This window comes from Triticum urartu, chromosome 1 (assembly GCF_003073215.2).
Source record: "Triticum urartu cultivar G1812 chromosome 1, Tu2.1, whole genome shotgun sequence".
Lineage (NCBI taxonomy): Eukaryota > Viridiplantae > Streptophyta > Magnoliopsida > Poales > Poaceae > Triticum > Triticum urartu.
Window position 1 is genome coordinate 501,641,872 of NC_053022.1, and position 15,092 is coordinate 501,656,963.

The window sequence follows — 15,092 nt, forward strand, 5'->3', positions numbered from 1 at the left end:
AACCACACATGGGGGCACCGCATGTCCTTTCAATCTCCCCCATTTTGGTAATTGATGACAATCACTTTCAAGAGAGTTTATATAAGGAATTATGCATCACCATGCAATGCAACAACCAATAATGCATGCGTAGGAGATGCGTATGCTTAGGAACAAACCAAAGCCAGAAGATACAACTCTCTAAACTTCTCCACAAAACTCTCTGAAACTTCTCCCCCATTGGCATCGATTGCCAAAATGGGCTAAAAGCTTAGAAGGCCAATATAAAATGTGTTCCTCCATAAATTGTGTATTTCTCAACAAGAGAGTGGAATGCAATACACATATCCAACGATAAATACTTGGAGGAAGACAAACTATATTGAGGCCCAAAGATTGCAAAAGGAAGCTATGCCATAAAGACATAATCAAAGAGAGAAACAAGCAATCAAGCAATCAAAAGATACCAATTGAAGCAAGCTATCAAAATATACCAATTGAACCAACTAGGCCAATGATCCTACGAGCCACATGAATAAAGGATATTATGATAAGAGCGGAGCAGTGTTCTAAAGAAACTAGAGAAGCTCCCCATGATTTGTGCACATCAAGAATTTTTGTATTTGGATACAAAGTGCACAAAATAGGATCATAGCTCCCCCAAAATCAATAGAAACTTACAACAAGTGCAAGAGAGCATATAGGAAACTAAGCCTAGTACTTGCAACAAAGACATGGTTGAGCAACAAGTAAGAGAGGCAACTTAAGACTGGGCTCAACCAAAAAGATGTGTGTGAGTCAAGGCAATGCACTTGAGAAGACTAATGTACAGAAGAGCATTAAGCATCAATAAAGTCTTCAAAGAATGAGGCACACGGTGCAAGGCCTATCATTTCCACACACAACTAGCAAATGGGTTCACAAGCTTACTAATAAGCATATAGAGAACCTATGCTTGTGACAACCCGCGGTGAAGATAGAAGATGAAAGGCGCATCAAGACGAGGGATGCCAATTAAGATGGCAAAAACCTCGTAAAGATAAGCATGAGGAAAATAATCTTCACCACACAAGAGCACATCAAGATGCAACGATAGAAGACACGCACTCAAGGCAAAATCTTTCACGGAGCCACCAAAGAAATAACATAAGAAAGACAAGGTGGACGTGAAAGAAAGGATATCATCTAGATATGCAACTTCTTCAAGTGTATAAGATTCTAGGTAGACGAAATCATGATATATATATATATATATATCTACAAAGAAGGATGTACACCCGAAATAGTTACAACACGAAGGAACAAGATATCCAAAAGGAAGTCATACATATACCAATAAGATATTTTCTTGAGAGCATAGCACATGGCTAGATATGGTCTTATTGTATATAAATGAATTCCAACCACACGAACATCAAAGACATCACAACTAGCAACAAGACATCATTGTTGGGATGCTTTGAGAAAGAAAACAAGTATCACAAGAAAGAATGGATAACATGCCATGATACAACCTACACAAGGTTGATGCAAGAAATGTGTGCATGAAGTATATGAAGATACTTGTTACTGAGATAACATTGGAAGGATGTAGTAGATACCAATTGAAGGTACAAAGTAGTTCATTGATCATCCTAGCTTGACTCTAATAAGCACATGGTGACAACACCTTCCTTGTGAGTGAGCCGAGCATCCAATGCATCTCCACTTGTTCCTAGAACAACAACACAAACAAAATAGTACCCAAACTCATTGGGACCAAAGAGTTAGAGAACCAACAACACCTAGGACAAACTCCACATAAATATGTGCATATAGATATGAAAATGAATTTCATGCACATCTCATCCAATTTGAGACTTGGTGGAGTTCCCCTATATATTGGGTCGAAGAAAGAAAACATGCCAAAGAAACTACAAGAAGTAAATATGCATGCTCAAGACTTTCAAGAACCGAGACCAAAAGACAAAGAAATACCAAGCGAAGAAAAGATACCAAATGAATAAATCATCACTTGGAGGATATCCATAAAAGATACATCAAGGAATGAGATATCCATTTATACACTCAAAAATAAAGATGTCAAACTCCCAAAATAGAGAATGGTTCCAAACAAACCAAGCCCTCTACAAAGTTTCATGATGGCACAAAGCGCCAAAAAGAAACGGCTTGCCTTCCACAAACACACACTTGATAAGGATCACAAGATGAGTGTTTTATAGAGAATAGGATAGCTCCCCCAAGACTAGTGCATTATAGAGAATTTGCATTTGAATACAAAATGCACGAGGTGGGATCACTACTTTCACTATATCTAGAAAACACTAGACAAGGTCAAGAAATTAATAAGATCCACAAGTGGTATGGAATACAATGGGAGTTGACACAATCCTAGGCAAGAGATAAAGCAAATAAAAGCAAAGGCCAATGTAAAGATGATCAATAATTTCTACCACACATAAGTGAGTACCAATTGTCAAAAGGCAAGAAGTATTTGGAGATAATTCCCGGTGGTAGATAACAAGGATATCCGACATCATCTTCACACCAAACAAAAAGCAAATTGCAACTTGTAGAGCTAACATGCCACCTAGGAATAAGATAATTTACAATATCAATTCTAGGTGACAATATCTCAAATGTACACATTTTCTAGGCTAGTAATATACACATAGCATATTACTCCCCCATAATGTGATACCAATTAAAGATAAACAAGAGGCAAAATAACGATCCAACACGAGATAATTAATGGACAATATAGAATTTGAATTTCTCATGAGAAGACATACCACATAGCGACTAGATAATCTTGAAATATCAATACTATATGGTATTACTCATGTACACACATATATAGGATTGTGAGGTGCACAAAGCACATCACTCCCCCATAATGGGATATTCCATTAATCTCTCGCAAGAGCCAACTAAGAAAAGAACAAGATGCAAAAGGCTCAATGCATGACACACATGTACATGATGTGCAAACCAACACACACATACTTGATTGCTCAAGATAATCAAGTTGGAAGCACAACATATAAAAACACATGCAAGGAACAAAACCAAACATGCAAAGGGTTAAGAAACTATCAATATAAACACTTTAAGCACGAGTTATCGCATGTAGAAACATTGGATATAAGATAGAAACTTGATAATTCGAGTAACTTGGCTTGAGACAATTAGAATGATGAAGTCCCCTTAATTCTTCATAAAGTAGCCAAGTCTCCAATGCCCTCCAACAACACCTATTGATCAAGTTTGAGCTTGTTGGTCCCCAACCAAGTTGGGTCCTAAGAGGTTAGTCACAATAGGCTTGGCTACCCAAATGGTTCTCTTCTTGACACCACTTTGAGTACCAACAACTTTGGCAAAAACATTGCCAACCTTATCCTTCCCAAGAGAATAGATATCATCAATAATAATTGGGTTGGATAAGTTACCACTAGTGCATGAAGAGGCGAGGTGACCTTTCTCATGACATAAGTAGCAACGTCTACTCTTCACCTTCTTCTCACTTGATTTCTCAACTTGAGAAGCATTAGCTTGAGGATTCTTGGGAAGAGGACTTTCTTCAACTTGTGGTTGAGCATGAGATCAAACTTATGGCCGCTTCCCTTGTTGCTTGTCACTAATGGCCTTCTTCTTCAATGGGCAAGATCTAACATGATGCCCTTCTACTTTGCACTTGAAGCAAACAATCTTGGCCGAATTCTTGACTTGTTCTTGGCCCTTATTTTTGTTCATCTTGGACTTCTTCTTCTTCTTGGAGTTGAATCCAAATCCACCTTTGTCATTGGGGGATTTTTGCACAGTCAAGATATTGTTGAGTGTGAATTTCCCTTCATGACTCTTTTCCAAGTCTTTCTTCAAAGAAGTGACTTGGGCCTTGAGCTCTTTGATTTCCTCTACATGGTTAGTCTCAACACAAGTACTAGAGGAAGTATAAGTTTCATTGTTAGAGCAACAAGGCAAGGAAAGCAATTCATCACAAGATGTACCAACAATGTGAGTAGATGAATTACAAGGACTAGCACATGGCAACATAGCATTTTGACTAGTAGTGCTAGTATCCACATGAGGCTCACTAGATGTTACCTTAGCAATCATGGCCTCATGAGCTATCTTTAGCACATTATGGGATACTAGAAGATCATCATGAGAGCTTGAGAGCTTTTCATGACTTTCTTCCAATTTCCCATAATTGCTAGATAGCAACTTAAGTTGAGCCCGTAGCTCAACATTCTCCTTCAAAATGGATGCTTCACAAGTAATAGAGTTAGTAGCACAAGCATCATCATTAACAACAAGAGGAGAGGACAACTTGGAAAGATCTTTTAAATAAGAAGCTTCAAGTTGAGCATGAGACTCGGTGAGTTTGATGAGCTCACCCTTAATGACCCTTGAGCCATTTTCGAGGTGCTCAAAATCCTCAAGGAGTCTAGCATGAGCAACTTCAAGCTTAGAATTTTTAGTTTAAAAATCATTGGCCACCACAAGAGCTCTATCACGAGATTCCCTCACTCTAGATAATTCTAGAGCAAAAGTCTCCTCAAGAGATTCCTTGGTGGTTTGTTCAAGTTCAAGAGCTTGAGAGAGGTCCGCAATCTCATTAGCGTAATCACGCTCATGACCTTCCATTTTATCAATGGTGACCTCATGCTCCTCAAGACAAGATTCCAACTCATCAATATATTTCTTGCCCTCAGTAGCAATAGACATGATTTCCATGAAGTTGGAACGAGCAATTTTATTCTGAAGAAGAGTTTTAAAAATCATTTCCCCCTTAATTTTTAAGGACGCAACATCATCATTCTCTTCATCATAATCAACATCATCATCACTCTTGCCATCATCAATATCATCACAAGATATATTGGGATTCAAAGTGGGAGATACCTTTGAAGCCTTGGCCATAAGGCAAAATGCAATAGATGATGATTTAGGATCCCTTGAAGCACCATCCAAGACCACATCTTGTTCCATGGAGTGTTGGGTTTCCTCTACATTGTTAGCACAACAACTCGAGGAAATACATGCATTTTCATCATGGCAACAAGATATAGCAAGCATATCATCATGAGATTTAGTCAAGCAATTTCTACATGATATGCAAGGACTATCAACACAAGCATGTGAAACATTTGGAGTGCTCGAAGTGCTAAAGTCCAAAGATGAAGCATTGCAATAAGAAAGTGATGAAGGATTATCAACAATGAGCCCACTATCATCATTGCAATGAACACCACTACTCACCATGTCATTACCTTGTGGCAAACCACACGTAGGTGAAGTAGAAGAAGTTGAGAACACAACACGGATGGAGGTGGAGGGAGAACAATCATCCCCACAAAACTTGGACATGCCATATTTATCTTGAAGCTTTGTCCACAACTCATGAGCATCCCGGAACGGCATGAGTTGAAATATAACTACATTGATCAAAGCATCGAAAAGCACATTAGAAGCTTGAGCGTTGAGATAAGAGTTTTTCTCATCCTCTAAAGATAATCTTAGGGGATCCTTTGGAGGAGAAAAACCCATATCTACAATTCGCTCTAAATTTGGGTCCATGACCCTAAAGAGATTAAGCATGCGAATTACCCAAACATCAAAATTTGTGCCATCGAAACTAAGAGTGTCAGAGAATCCTAATCCCCTAGTCGACATCTTTACTCTCTAGGTGGTTAAGCCTAACAAAGAGAGACGAGACTCTGATACCAATTGAAAGATCGTGGATGTGGCCTAGAGGGGGGTGAATAGGCGCTTTAAAATAATTACGGTTTAGGCTTGAACAAATGCGGAATAAACCTAGCGGTTAATTTGTCAAACACAAAACCTACAACAACTAGGCTCACCTATGTGCACCAACAACTTATACTAAGCAAGATAAACAACTATGTGATAGCAAGATATATGACAAGAAACAATATGGCTATCACAAAGTAAAGTGCATAAGTAAAGGGCTCGGGTAAGAGATAACCGAGGCACACGGAGACGATGATGTATCCCGAAGTTCACACCCTTGCGGATGCTAATCTCCGTTTGGAGCGGTGTGGAGGTACAATGCTCCCCAAGAAGCCACTAGGGCCACCGTAATCTCCTCACGCCCTCGCACAATGCAAGATGTCGTGATTCCACTAAGGGGCCCTTGAGGGCGGTCACCGAACCCATACAAATGGCAACCCTTGGGGGCGGTCACCGAACCCGTACACTTTGGCAACCCTTGGGGGCAGTCACCGATACCCGTCAAATTGCTCGAGGCGATCTCCACAACCTAATTGGAGACCCCGACGCTTGCTCGGAGCTTTACACCACAATGATTGAGCTTCGAACACCACCAACCATCTAGGGAGCCCAAGCACCCAAGAGGAACAAGCTCAAAGGTACCAAGCACCCAAGAGTAATAAGCTTCTCAACTTGTAACTTCCACGTATCAAGTGGAGAACTCAAATCGATGCACCAAATGCAATGGCAAGGGCACACGGAGTGCCCAAGTCCTTCTCTCACAAATCCCACCGAAGCAACTAATGCTAGGGAGGAAAATGAGAGGAAGAACAAGGAGAACACCAAAAACTCCAAGATCTAGATCCAAGGGGTTCCCCTCACCTAGAGGAGAAAGTGATTGGTGGAAACGTGGATCTAGATCTCCTCTCTCTTTTCCCTCAAACACTAGCAAGAATCCATGGAGGGATTGAGAGTTAGCAAGCTCGAAGAAGGTCAACAATGGGGGAAGAACACGAGCTCAAAGGATAAGGTTCATTGGGGAAGAAGACCCCCTTTTATAGGTGGGGAAAAATCCAACCGTTATGCTCACAGCCCGCACCGAGCGGTACTACCGCTCCAAGGAGCGGTACTACCGCTAGGGCGGTAGTAGCCCTTTGAAACACAACAGTGAGGAGGCAAAAAAGCCAGAAGAACCGTCGGAGCGGTAGTACCGCTTGACCTCACGGTACTACCGCTAGGAGTAGCGGTACTACTGCTAAGGGTAGCGGCACTACTGCTTGCGAGCGGTACTAAAAAATTACATCCGTGCCTACCACCGCTGGACTTGTGACGAGTTTTTGGTCCCGAGCGAAAGTAGCCACGGAAGTAGCCGCGGTAGTACTGCTCCAAGCGGTAGTACCGCTCCCAAGAGCGGTAGTAAAAAATTACATCCACTCCTGTCCGTGGTAGTACCGCTGCAGCCTTTTCAGAACACCAAAACTGACACAACTTCTGCAAACGGACTCCGAATTCGACGAAACCAAGTTTGTTGGAAAGCTAGCGACAAGGGCTAACACAATCTTGATAGAAATTCCAATAAGAAGCAAATGAGAAAATTCCCAAAAGAAAATGGTGAGAACCCTTCCTCGGATAAGACCGGTAAAACCTCCAACACCGAAAACATCATAGAAGACGCATGCAAACTCCGTTTTCGATGAACTCAAGCTTGTCATCAAGATGACCATAAGCTCTAAGACTCACAAAGAGAACCAAACAAGAATCAAGAAACATGATGCAAGTATGCAATGGTTTGAGCTCTTGACGAACGATACGATCAAGCTACTCACTTGAGAGCCCCCCTTGATAGTACGGCTATCGATCCTATAACCCGGTCTCCCAACTATCACCATGAGACCGGTAAAATAGAAAACCTATCAAGGGTAAACCTTTGCCTTGCAGATGATCCACTTGAGCTAGATGATGACGATCTTGTCCTCCTGAAGATGGACCACCTTTCTTGATTGCATTGGGTCGATGGAGACTAGATGATTGCTCCCCCATACTCCACTATGGGTGAGCCACTCTTCGGCACATCTTCACAAGTCCATTGACACCACAATGGATGGCAAGCTTCAAGCACTTGATCTCTTCGTGATTCTCCACTTGAACTTGCACACGGCAATCTTGATGACGATCACCACTTGATGTCATCCTTCCCATGGGTTGTATGATATCATCCTCTTGACGCAAGCCCATGGAAACGTACCTAACCCCACATAGACTCTCACATATACCATGGGTTAGTACACAAAGTGCAATGGACAATGCTTACCATACCATGGGATCACTTGATCCCTCTCGGTACATCTTCTACTCTTTGTGAGTTGATCGACTTGATTCACTCTTGACTTAGTCTTGATCAACCTTGAATCTTTCCAACTCTCTTCGTTTGGATGATGTCTTGAAGGTAAACATGAATGATCACATAATCTTCTTCTTCAAGACATGCTTGCAATAAGATCATCACTCACATGACCAATCTTTGGATAATTCCTTAATAGCACCTTGGTCAACCCGTAAACTCCTTGAAACCAACACATGGACTTCAAGAAATTCCTATGGAAAAATCCTTCAAATATAACTCAATGCAACCATTAGTCCATAGAGAATGTCATCAATTACCAAAACCACACATGGGGGCACCGCATGTCCTTTCAGTGGGGAGGGGTGATTGAACTCACCACCACCATGAATTTCATTTAAAGATAGTAGAGAATAGTCGATGAGGATGCTCACAATACTTGCAAGCTTCATGGTACTCCCAAATTTGAAAACACTACTCTAAAAATAAATAATTAAGAGCAAATAGATATTTTTGGACAAACAATGAAATAAATGTTGTAGACACAAGAAACCCATTGAAAGACTATAAAATCTCTAAAAGTGGATAAACTCTTCGGTTGAGTGGTAGTATGGAAGTACCCCGCTTGAGAGAATTTCCTGTACAATCATAAACAAAAATCCTCTATATTTTATTGAGAGTAAAATTTCTTTTTTCGCTGGAACGACTTCTTCATGTATTTTCTGCAATGACATATACAAACACATGGGTTCTCTCTTCTTTGAAGTCTAAACAATAGCCAAGCGGTTGGGGTCCCATGGCCTCCAAAGTAGTAAAGTTGTAGCCGACTTGGTCAACGGGGGCCATAATCCCAACAAGCCCAGGAGGAGTCACTGGCCAATCATTGGGAGCACCTTCTCGCCCTTCGCTCTGCCGCATCCTCCTCCTCAAAAGAAGCAGCGCAATGCCACATTGCCTCTCTTTCGATGAACACATGGTGATCCAACCGACGGCATCAGCAGGGAACATATCTGGTGCACTTGAGCATTTGGTGCTACTGGTGTCCCGGTCACCACAACTTCCTTCGGAAACATAAAAAAAGTTGTGAAATTTTGTGAGGATGTAAGTATAATACATATCAACCATGGTATTAATTTTAGATCTAAGTTCAAAGTTCAAAACTAGAAAATGACAAACCATGGTGTGGATAGTAGCTAATGTAAACTAGCCCTTGAATTTGAACCATTTATTCATCGACAATGAATTTTCTTTATTTTTTCTCATACCATGTTTTGAATTTGGATCTGAAATTCGGTAGCATGATGATTTTTTTGGCTACTACAGCATAATATTTTTCAGAATGTTTAACATTCATAAAACAGTTATGTAAATCGGGTGCGTGGATATCACCAAATGCCCTAGTGAACCATATATTTCCCTGGCAACATCACAAAGCCACACATGGGTTTAGATTAACAGACAGAAGAAAATAAGGATTTGCTTTATTGCCTGGATAAGCGAGAAGAAGTGAGTTCTTGAATCTTCTGCACTTCATTTCTTCATTGGCAATGGGTACAACCTTTACTTGTTTCTTTTAATCTATGCTTAATCCGTTACACCACGGCCTTTTTCCGGGTTTTTTGTAGCTAGAACAATGGTGGGCGGCGGCCCACCAGAATTTCATCTCAAAAGGCTAGAAAAAGCCAACATATACATATATATACAGTAGTGGCTTATCAGACTCCCATAGGAGAGAGTGCACCGCATCAAGGACTGGTACATCAAGTACACCCACGGAATCGGTGCAACACACTCAAAAAAGAGGGGAACACCAGAGATTTATGGGGCAGAGATCAGCACGAAGGGGTGATCAAGTGATAAAAGTCCTTTTTCAGCGGTTTTATCCCATCTAATTGATTGATTCTTATGTGTTTGATTTGTAGTTTGCACAGTTGAATCAACCAAGGGAAACTTGGAGAAATTTCCTGGTGCCTCCCAGGCCAAGCTTTGTTCATCATCCTCGAAGACCAAACTAGCACTTTTTATGTGTTCGCCCAATGGCAATGTGATAGCTATAAACTTGATGGGCGAGCTTACACTTTGGTTGTGCAATCTTGAGTGTTCAACTATATACTCGTCGGGACCATGCAGATAGGTGCAAAGTAGCTATTCAACACTACATTTATGGGCCGGGTGTTGTTGATTTTACCGCCTCAATAGCCATAACTCCATGTGTACGACTTGTATTGGTGCCAGCAATCCTAAAGAATTAATTTTGTTCCAGATAACTAGAAGTCTAGTGTTGTGCTATGTGTAATCTAGGTGAATTTATGAACCTCCGTTAATTAGAGGTCTAGTTGTAACTCAACTTATACACATGTTCAACACAGTTCCAAGAGAAAAACCTGCTTTAGGTTTTCAATTTGTTTTACTTTAATTTATCCTACACAAAATTTATGTTTTTCATTTGAGTTTTTCCTAGCCTATAGTTTTGAAATTTACGAGAGGTGAGAAGAGAAAATAGGTTGATGAAAGTGGTTTGCATGTCTCACACGCAACTAGTGAGTGTATGTAGTTGACACCCACTTTCACAAGAAGTTGTCATTAAATTAGTTACTCCCTCCATAAAGAAATATAAGAGCGTTTAGATCACTATATTTCTTTACATAGGAAGTACATCACACATAATGTAGTTATTTGCCTTTATACTCTAATCAATACTCTATGTAGAGAAGAACATAACATAACAGTGGTGAAGGAGCAACATGATGGTCTAATTAAATTCGAATGAGAACAGTGTTCTTTGATCGAAGTCCATGTGGTTGCCTAGGGGCTTTTTTTCTCGAATATGCACGAGTGTGCGTACTATGTATTAAAGAGAGGATGGGGAGAAGAAGCCCCTCCACGTTGGATATTACATATTACACATACACCAACTCTACTCGGAATCCACCTAATACATATCTAACTTCTCGCGTTTTCCCATGTAGCTAATGCATGCAACATCGGCTCCACGTCTCCCTTGAAGATCCCCGCTTGCTTCCATCTTGTGGCTTCTTGTTCGATCTTCATAACTAACTGGTGCATAGAGGGAGAATCCGCGTCAAACACGATGGAGTTTCGATGCTTACAAAGCTCCATAGGACCAATAGCAACATTGCTCGCACATCCTTCGTGCATGTCGTAGCACCATGCCTGTTGGCACACCATTGTGACAAGCTGGACTGATGATGAGGGATCCAGTCTCATCTATTTAGGCCGGTGCATACAATGGTCCAAATTTGTCTCGCAAAAACGCGAGTGAGGAGGATGTTGTCAATGGTTTCTTGCTCTTGCCCGCAGAAAGGGAAAGCCTCCTGATGCTCTAGTCCATGCCCCGCAAGCCTGTCCGATGTCCAACACCTTTTTTGAAGTGCTAGCCATGCAAAAAACGGCATTGTAGTGGTGCCTTAGACTTCCAAGTGAAATCAGCCATGGGGATAACCTCTCTTCCCCAAAACTTGGCTGCATAGGCCGATCGAGCTGAGAAGACACCATCCTTTCCCCAAGCCCAAACTATGGAATCTAGGATGTCTCGGTTGAGCTCTACTTACTCCATTGTAGTCCATAGGTTAAGGTACTCCTAAATCTCAAGGGCCGACATCTTCGGCCCGATGTCCATGATCCAGTTGCCACCAATCACCGCCCGGTGCACTATGCACAATCTCTTGACACCATTGTTGACTCTGTCGTATAGGGCCGGTGCAACCTCCTGTATCCGGAATCCATTGAACCATTTGTCCTCCTAGAATAGGGTTGAAGTGCCATCACCCACATTCGCTCGTGTCGCCTCCTGGAAAAGTTGTGTCACCTCTTGTGGCACCGGGATCTCGAAATCTGCCCATGGTCGTTGTTGATCAGTTCGTTGAAGCCATGGCCACCTAGCATGCACCGCGATGTTCCTCCACCTGAGATTAGGAATATCGAGGCCACCCGCCCATTTTGGAGAGCATACTATCTCCCAAGCTACCATACACTGCCCACCGTTAGCCTGATCTTTTGCACACCAAAGGAAACATCTGCATATCTTGTTCATGGCCTTGATGATCTTCTGAGGGATGTCCAAAGCAAGCATTGCATGGATTGGAATCGCACATAGCACAGACTGTACAAGGATCATTCCTCCACTCTTGGGCATAGATGGTGATTTCCATCTTGGCAAGCAGCTAGCAAGTTGGTCCATGAGCCCCATAAGCTGAGTCGCGCTTTGCTTCCTGATGGTTAGAGGCAGCCCAAGATACTTACATGGAACATACCCACTGGACATCCAAGAACTTGGCTAACCCTTTCCATCATCTCCTCACTGCATCATATTGGCAGGGCAGCACTCTTCATCAAGTTGACACGAAGGCTGGAGGCTTCGCCATATAGTTGGAGGATTGTAGAGGAGACTTGCATTGTAGATCGAGCTCTCTCGGTCTTATGAATAGCATGACATCGTCATCAGACGTTGACACTCTCTGTTGGAAGCCAGTGCGAGAAAGTGGTGCAAGTAGTCCATTTCTTGCCGCAAAATCCATCGTCTTGTGTAGTGGTTACATGATGAGTATGGAAAGCATAGGAGACAAAGGACCTCCTTGTCTCATGCCTCTTCAGATGAAGATCGGTTTTCCTGGGCATCCATTCACCATTGCTCTCGTAGAAGAATTTGCCAGGAGGCCACAAATCCAAGCAATCCACTTTGCACCAGAGCTCGTTCTCCTAAGAACCTCGAGTAGAAAAGGCCATTGTACGGTATTGAAATCCTTTGAAATATCTAGCTTGAGCATCATTGTTGGCTCTTTAAGAGCATGCAAGCGATGTGTCGTACTTTGAACCAACATGAAGTTGTTGTGAGTAGATCTCCCCTTGATGAAAGCACATTGATGGGAGCCCACTAGCTTGGGGAGCACGGCCACGAGGTTGTTTGCCAATACTTTGTCAAAAAATTAAAACCCCATGGATGACGCTCACAAGCCTGAAATCTTTCACTTCCACCGCTCCATCAATCTTTGGCAGTAGAGAGATGATTGCCTTGTTGATCGCCAGTAGTCCACGCATATCCCCTCGGTGGAATAAGTCAAAAGCTCGCATGAGGTCTTCCTTTATGATGTGCCAACAAGTGGCGAAGAAACGACCGGTGAACCCGTCGGGGCCCTGAGCTTTGTTCGAGGGCATGTCCTTGACCACCTTTTCCACTTTCGCCTTCGAGAAGGGTGCTTCCGGATGTACCATGTCCAAGGATGGCAGATCGAGCTTGTCTAGGTCAATGGTGTGATCTCTCGATGGCGCCACAACGAGGAGTCTGCCATAGTAGGAGTCCACCATATTGGCAAGCTCCTCATGTGCCGTAGCAATGGTGTTAGCATGTCGTAGTGATGTGATCATGTTATGACGCTGGCAGTGGCGCGCGTATTGGTGGAAGAAACCGGTGTCGTCGTCTCCTTCCTTAAGTCTTAGCAGTCTCTGTCTTTGACACGCTATTGTTTGTTCCAGAGAACAAAGCCTATGCAACTTCATCTTCAGCATTTTGCGTAGCTCTCCCTCTGGCTGTGATAGGGCCCTGATGTCCATTGCAGCATCAAGCTGCGATATGACCTCAAGGGCGATTGCAATATAGAGTTTTATATTTCCAATCCACCAGTCACTCCATTTTCTCAAACTTTTGGTCGTGGGCTCTCAACTTCTTGTCCAGCAGCACCTCATTGGGGACCGAGGCCCACACTCTCTCCACCGTGTCTAGAAATCCTCCCGCTTTTGGCCAGAAAGATTCAAATTTAAATCTGCGCCCTATGCATAATTCCGCATTCAAGTCGAGTAGGAGAGGACAATGATCCGATATTGCGGTGCCGAGGGCCGTGAGATAACATGTTGGGGCTCATTTGATTAAAGGATTTCCACAGAAATTTCGTAGGATTATAATCCTTTGAATTTTTCGTATGTTGCGCGTGTTTTGTACAAAAAATCATGTGTCTTGAACTTCCTGGAAATCAAAGAGGTCGACATGCTCTAGAGGAAGAGACGATAGCGGAAACTTCATCGGTACAGAAACAAGTATGGATAGCTCTCTGGAAGCTCAAAGTTATCCCGAAAGTTCGGGTCTTCTGGTCGCGAGCACTAAGGGGAATTCTCCCTGACTACGCTACCATGCGATATTGACATATCAGAACAAATTCTCTTTGTGACCTTTGCAAAGCTACAGAGGAGCATTTGATGCATGCTCTTGTCCATTTTTTCCATGCAAAAAGTTTCTGAAACGCGGCAAAGGAAATCTTGGATTTGAAACTACCCCGTTTGCATGCGGAGACTTGGACACAAGATCTTATTGTTGACAGTATGTTCAACGAATCAGATAGATGCAAGATAGTAACTATTATGCATACAATCCGGAGTTCACGAAGCTGATGGACCCATGACGAGGAAGGGTACAATCCTGCACATGCAATCAAGCAAGCGGGAGATGATCTGATCTTGTTAGAACTACCTAAAACTCATCATGTTGGCCGAGTTAATCAGTGTTGGCGTCCACCTGATCCTGGCTGGGTGAAAATCAACACCGATGAAGCTATTGACACTCAGGCACAAGTGGAAGGAGCGGGAGGTATGGCTCGCTCCCATCTTTCTTTCATGGGTGCATGGAGCAAACCCTTACCTGGGGTTACAGATCTTTTTATCGCTGAAGTGCAAGCAATGCGAGAGGGTGTGATTTTTGCCCAACTCAGAGGGTACTCGCATGTTGTTATGGAGGTTGATTGTTTAGAGGTTGTCAACACTTGGTTCTCGCGTCACAACACTAGATCATTGTTGGCGCCTATCTTTGATGAAATTAGGGACAAAGCTTTAAGTTTCGCTTCTTTTACGGTTCAGCGTAGTTCCAGGGATGCTAATGGCCGTGCGGATCCTTGTGCTAAACGAGCTACTACTTTAGCAGTGTCAGAATGCTGGTTGGACAGCTGTCCTTCCTTCCTTCCTTCCTTCCTTGTAAGCAGCCTCTTGGCTGATTGTAACCGTACCTCTCTGATGCAATAAAGTCCTAAGTTTC